Here is a 7,229-nt window from a genome sequence, read left to right on the forward strand (position 1 = left end):
GCCTGGGCAACATTATGAAACACTGCCTCTAAAAGAAAATACAAAAAAATTAGCCAGGTGTGGTGATGTGCACCTGAAGTCCCAGTAACCCAGGAGGCTAAAGTGGGAGAATCACCTGGACCTAGGAGGTGGAGGCTGCAGTGAGCTGTGATTACACCACTGCCCTCCAGCCCCGGGAACAGGTGAAAGCTTGCCTCAAAAAAAAAAAAATTAACTTGTGTATAGTATTTAATACAAGTTATCTAAAATGTTACTAATTTGGCATGTAATCAATAAAAAATAAAACATAGTACACTTTTAAATTGAAATCCAGGGTGTATTTAACACTTAAGGAACATCTCCTCTCAATCCAAACTAGCTACGTTTCAATCCTTAATAGTTACATGTGACTAGTAGCTATCATACTGAATAGTGTTAAGTCTGAAATACACTCTCTTTTGTTAGTCTTATGAAACCTTTTTGAAAACACTAACTTGGAATTGGACAAGAAAACAACAATGAACTGTTAATAAACATTACAATTTGCCTACAATTGTGTTACTTATTTAGGAGTTATCCCAGTGGCAGGATCTATTGTTGACAAGACCTTCATAATGTATCATTATACATTAAATCAAATAAAATTCAGCTACGTGTACCTAAAATCAGGAGCTCTAAGCCACTACAAAGAATAGTAAACATAAATTCACCAGAAGTCAGGATCTAAGATTTTTTTTTCTTATTCTTAAGATTGGGAATCCAGAGTTCTTTACATCAATATGGATAAAAGCATGGCATTGGCATAAATGGAAGAAAGCATGATATAAATTTGACTTCATCAGTTCTCCAGTGAACATGGTAAAAATCCTCTAGGTGACAAAGTATTTTTATTCCATGAACCCAGAGTGAGTAAAGATCACAGGCTAATTTATCATGCTCTGGATGGTCTCTGCCCATTGCCAAAGGCATTCCATGTGCATGCCTTAACCACATGCAAATATCTCTCAAACACTGAATCTGGGCTGGAAAGACTGTAGTTCTGCTGCCAAAGTCCTAATTGGACTAATTTCAATGTAAATGTTGGACCCATCTTATCCCCCTATTTTGGCTAGCTGCACAAAGAAAGTCACAGAGACAGAAAATAAACTATTGAAATAATTCAGTTCAGTGTTGACAGAGCCTACTTTAAACGGTCAGCATAATTGTTCAAAATGTTCCCTGCATAAATCAGTTTAAATGACGTTTTTAAAATGACCAGGCTGCTCTGCCTGTAAAATAGCCATTCTTATATTCCTTTACTTTCTTAATAAACTTAAAAAAGAACAAACATTTAAAAATTTAAAAAAAAAAAATGACCAAAATAGTGCCTCGACTGCCAGCTATCTGACTAGAAATATATAGAAAGCTTTTTCTCCTCTCTTTTAGAAGCTGTACTTCTGGTGGAGGAAAATTATTTATACTATCTTCTATTGTGTGAGAGAAGTTTAAATATAAATAATTTAAAATTTTAAATAATTATTTCACATTTTCTTTGATGGTTTTTGTTTTTTTAATGAACACTTTACCTTTATTAGAAGAAATAAATGGTTCCATGTAGCACACAAATTGCATCATGAGTAAGCCTTAATATTCATAATTCAAAAAAGAAACACTTTTATAAATATATTACTCAAAAATTAGGTTAACTATGAACATGTAGTTAAAACTAATATATAAAGAAACTACTCATTATTTTACAAATGCTCAACATGTGCCCTCGTGACACATGGCACACATCAATCCTGTGTGTAATTAATCCTAGACCCTTTACAGCACATCACGGATAAGATCTGGAATGGCAGCTCCATGCAGTCTTTTATTTCCTCAAGGCAATAAGGAAAATCTACACTTTGGTGCATCTTACCTAATAGGATTAGTTAATTGTATTTGGCCATTTCTACACGTGACTGTTTTAGATGTATCTGATATGTATTCATCTGTAGCCCTAAATCTATTACATATTTCTTATTTGCACACACCAAATTTTTTTGAACCACATTCCTTCAGTGTAAGCTGCCTTTTTATTGCACCTAATGCTTGGAACCATCAAAGCAGCTTTCAGAAGTGATAACCTATCATAAAATAATAGACAAAGTTGATAAACCAAGAAATCGCGATCTAAACATATTATTTTAAGGATATGGAAGTCACCCTTAGGAAAACTCAAAATAGAAATGGCTAAAAGAAATTGCCCCAGAAAGCAAAATTAGGTGTGAAAAGAATGGGGCCTAGATTGAATAATTCCATAAAAATTGCTTAGAAAGCACTCAAGAGACCAGACGCAGTGGCTCAAGCCTGTAATCCCAGCACTTTGGAAGGCCAAGACGGGGGATCACGAGGTTAGGAGTTTGAGATCAGCCTGGCCAACATGGTGAAACCCCGCCTCTATTAAAAATACAAAAATTAGCTGGGTGCGGTGGCAAGCTCCTATAATCCCAGCTACTCAGGAGGCTGAGGCAGGGGAATCGCTTGAAGTCAGGAGGTGGACGTTGCAGCAGTGAGCAAAGATCGCACCATTGCACTCCAGCCTGGGCGACAGAGTAAGACTCCAACTCAAAAAAAAGGAAAGAAAGAGAAAGAAAGGAAGAAAGAAAGAGAGAAAGAGAGAGAGAAAGAAAGAAGGAAGGAAGGAAAAGAAAGAAGGAAAGAGAAAGAAAGAACAAAAGAACTCACTCAGGACAAGTTAGGCATCATTATTGTTAGTAACAGTATTAACATTATAGGCTTGTCTGTATGTTTGATATAATTTAAACCATAGATTAATCACTTTGGCTTATTTTCTTTATTTTAAAAGAAAGCAAAACAAAAAAGACTTACTTGGAAATATTAGGATTTAGAAGTGCAAGAAACTTTTCAGATTGTTATTCCAGTTATTTTGTAAATGAAAAAACTGAAGCACAGACCACCTCAACTTCTTGTTCCTCACGTCAAAACCTGTACCAACATGTATATTTCCACCTGTAGTGAACATAAAGTTGTGCCTCTTGACTTCCTGACTGCAGGGTGCATAACCAGCCAATGGTCCCAACTGCTGTGCTCCAAATCCACCGCAGGGTTTGAGGTGTGGCCGTGATTCCCATGTGGCGGCCCAAGACGGAAGCAGCAGAGATAAGAAAGCAGGATTGCTCTGACTTTGACTGGAGGACTTTCCTTGCCAAGCCTAAGGTTGTCAAGCCTAAGAAAGCAGCGCCCAAGAAGAAATAGGTGAACGCCTGCTTCTAAAATCAAAAAGCTCTTTTCAGAGCCACGACTGATCTTGATTAAAGAGCTGGATATTTGTCAAAAAAAAAAAAAAAAAAAACTTTATCAGAATGGTCCTGCTTCAAAGACACCTTCTACCAAAGCTTTCTTCCCCATCTTTCCTTCGCAGGAGTCATACCCAAATCAAAGTCCTCCCAGTCTCCTCTGGCTTCCTTCCCATTTTCTCTAATGAGCATTTTCCCTAATAAATATCTTGCACACTTAATTTCATCCTGCTGTCTGCTCCCCATAGGAGCCAAAGTAACACAACATCCATTCTGAGAGTCTTTCTTGTCTGAAGGTTATGTCCTTCCCTCCTCCTGCTCAAGGATAGTCCATTCAACAGTCCTCTTGATTTTAGCTGTACTGTGTTCTCCAGGACCTCAGTGCCCCTTTCATTCTTATTTTTAACACCTTCATCTTTCTTCTCAGTATGTAGGCTCTCTCATCAGAATGACAATACCAAACATCCGCTCTGGGAACTGAAGGCTTTTCAGTCTGTATTTGGTTAAGAAAGTAAATCCACTCCAAAAATTCCAGGGGGGAAAAAAAGGGTTTAGTGTAAGAATTAGGACTTACCTGAAGAGTGGAAGTGCTGAGGGAGCCACAGCCAGGGAATTCACCACCAAAGGTCAGGAAAGGTGAAGCGTATACTCACGACCACAGCCAGGGAATTCACCACCAAAGGTCAGGAAAGGTGAAGCGTATACTCACGACCACAGCCAGGGAATCCACCACCAAAGGTCAGGAAAGGTGAAGCGTATACTCACGACCACAGCCAGGGAATTCACCACCAAAGATCAGGAAAGGTGAAGCGTATACTCATGACCACAGCCCGAAGCCTGAAGGAAACAGGTTATCCATCTCTAGTTCATGGCAAAATGAGGAATTGTGAAGTTGAAAAAGTTTCTGTCAATGAATTCACTTCAAAGTGTTACTGGTGGAGAGTGTTCAGGCTCTTGGTGTCTTGAACAAAGCATTGGACAAATGCACAAAGAGAGGAAGGAGCGAGGAGATTTATTGAAAAGGAAAGTACACTTCACAGTGTGGGAGTGGCCCCAGCATAGGGGCTCAAGGGCCCTGGTACAGAATTCTGGGGAGTTTTAATACCCTCTAGAGGATTCCACTGGTTACTTGGTGTATGTCCTATGTAAATGGAGAGGATGAAGTCAAGTTACAAATTCGTTTGCTCCACGCACGCCCTATGAGGAGGATATTTTCTGTCATAGCTGAAGTGTGAATCAACCTTATGTTCCCTGCCTCCGGACCCTACTTTCCTGCCACAAAAGCAGTGAAAGTGGTTTTCAAATGCTCATCAAGAAGCCTCTGCAGATCTCATTCAAGTTTTGGCATCTGTGAAATCTAACTCAGAGTCACACAGGGAAGGATATTAGGGAACATGTAATTTCCTGAAATACAATACAGAGGAGACTCTTGACAGAGGTTGTGGAGATGCTTCCTTCTTTCACCTGGCCCTACTTATGGGCTGGAGGCTCTACCTTGGGTGTAGTGCTCTGAGAACACTGACTGTCCTAATCACCCTGTCCTGGCCCATTCAAAAGAGAGGTTCCTTGTCCAAGCTGAGAAGACCAGAGGCTGCAGCTCCTCCCCTCTCAACCATGTGACCAGCATCTAAAACACGGGTGTCACTCAGAGAGAACCACAATACTGTTCCCACCTATGACTTCAGAACTTTGGCTCAGAGACTTTGCCGCGTAGGAGAGGCAGGCCGTAAATCAAAGAGCTTTGAATCTCTTCCCAAAGGAAATTACCACATTGCTGTAACAGAGTATGAGGAAGTTTAAGCTCTGGGAGGCTCTCAAAAACAATGGATGTTAAGATGACAGCAAGAGTGAGAAAAACAGCAACAACAATGGATGCCATGGATAGGAGACTGGTAGACTCACTGGAGGAATAGACTAAGTCATAGGCCGGTTAATGTCCCAGAGAAAAGCAAGGAAAGAGACTTCTAGGAAAAGCCCTCTCTGAATCAAAATAAATTTCAAAAACTATTCTTTCAAAGGAGTCCAAATTGTATTGGATTTGTCCTGGAACAATTTATACCCCAGAATGGTGTTGACAACAATTTAACAACCACTCAGCAGTTAGCGAAGCTTAACAGCTAAGTATAGTCAGAGACAGTCAAAGACAGTCATTTATTTTATGGGGCCAATGTTATCCTTGTTCCAAAACCAGACAAAGACCTCACACACAAAAAGAAAGCCACAGACCAATATATTTTATGAGTATATGAATAGATGCAAAAATCCTTCAGAAAATACTAACCAATCAAACTCAAAACTGTCTTAAAAAATTAGCATAAACCACAGCCAACTGGGATTTATTCCAGTTCTGAAAGGCTGGTTCAACATTCAAAAATCAACTAATGTAATCAGTCACATCAACAGGTTAAAGTAGAAAAATCATATGATCACATCAATAGATATAGAAAAAGCATTTGGCAAAATCCAGCATCTATTTATGATAAAACTCTCAGTAAACTAGGAATAAAGGTGAACTGCCTCAACTTGATAAAGAAAATTCACGGAAAAACTTTCAGTTTACATCATACTTAATGGTGGAAGACTGGGTGCTTTCCCATGAAGATCAAGAACAAGACAGAGGTGTCTGCTACCATCACTTCTATTCAACATTGTACTGGAGATCCTCTCCAGAGCAATTAGGCAAGAGAATAAAATAAAACATATCCAGATTGGAATAGAAGAAAAATGATCTCCAATGGCAGATGAGATGGTCTTACATATAGAAAATGCTAAGGAATTTACTAAAAAAAAAAACTTGTAGAACTAATATACAAGTTAAGCAAGGTTGTAAGATACAAGATTGACATACAAAAATCAATAATATTCTATATACTTCAATGAACAATCAGAAGACAAAATTTTTTCAACAATTGTATTTACAATAGTATTAAAAATACAGTATTTAGGAATAAATTTAATAAAACTATAAAACTTGCACTCTGAAAATTATGAAACATTGTTGAAAGAAAGTAAATATCTAAATAAATGGACAGACAGTTCATGTTCATGGATCGAAAGATTTAATGTTGTTAATATAACAACAGAATTAATTGATCTACAGATTTAGGGCAATCCTATAAAATCTTAGCTGGCTTCTCTGCAGAAATTAACAAAATAATTCTAAAATTTCTTTGGAAACTCAAGGGATCCAAAATAACAAAAAAGAACAAAATTAAAGAACTCATACCTCACAATGTTAAAACTTACTACAATGTTGAAACATACTACAAAGTAACAGTACTGGCATAAAGACATACATATAGACCAATGGAATGAAATAGTGAGCCAAGAAATAAACCCTCACGTACATGGTCAAATGATTTTTGACAAGAGAAAAGAATAGTCTTTTTAAGAAATAGTGGTGGAACAGCTTGATATTCAAATGCAAAGAATAAAGTTGGACCCTTACCTTACACCATATATAAACATTAATTCAGAATGGAATAAAGACCTAAATATAAGAGCCAAAACTATAAAAGTCTTAGAAGAAAAAAATACAAGCAACTCTTTGTGACTTTGGATTTGGCAATGAATTCTTAGATATGACACCAAAAACACAAGCAACCAAATAAAATTAAATAATATATATAAAAATAAGAAACCAAATAAAAATAAATAGGACTTTATCAAAATTTTAAACTTTTGTGCTTTAAAGGACACTATCAAGAAGGGGAAAAACAATCCACGGGATGAGAAAAAATATTTGTAAATCGTATATTTGCTAAAGGACTTGTATCTAGAATATATAAAGAACTCTTACAATTCAATAAGAAAATGACAAATAATCCAGTTTTTAAATGGACAAAGGATTTGAACAGACATTTCTCAAAAAAAAGATATACACATGGACAATAAGCACAAAGAAAGATGTTCATTGTTAGTCACCAGAAAATGCAAATTCAAATCACAATAAGATACCACTTCATA

Source organism: Aotus nancymaae, unplaced genomic scaffold (assembly GCF_030222135.1).
Source record: "Aotus nancymaae isolate 86718 unplaced genomic scaffold, 86718_ANA_hifiasm-v0.15.2.pri h1tg000033l, whole genome shotgun sequence".
Lineage (NCBI taxonomy): Eukaryota > Metazoa > Chordata > Mammalia > Primates > Aotidae > Aotus > Aotus nancymaae.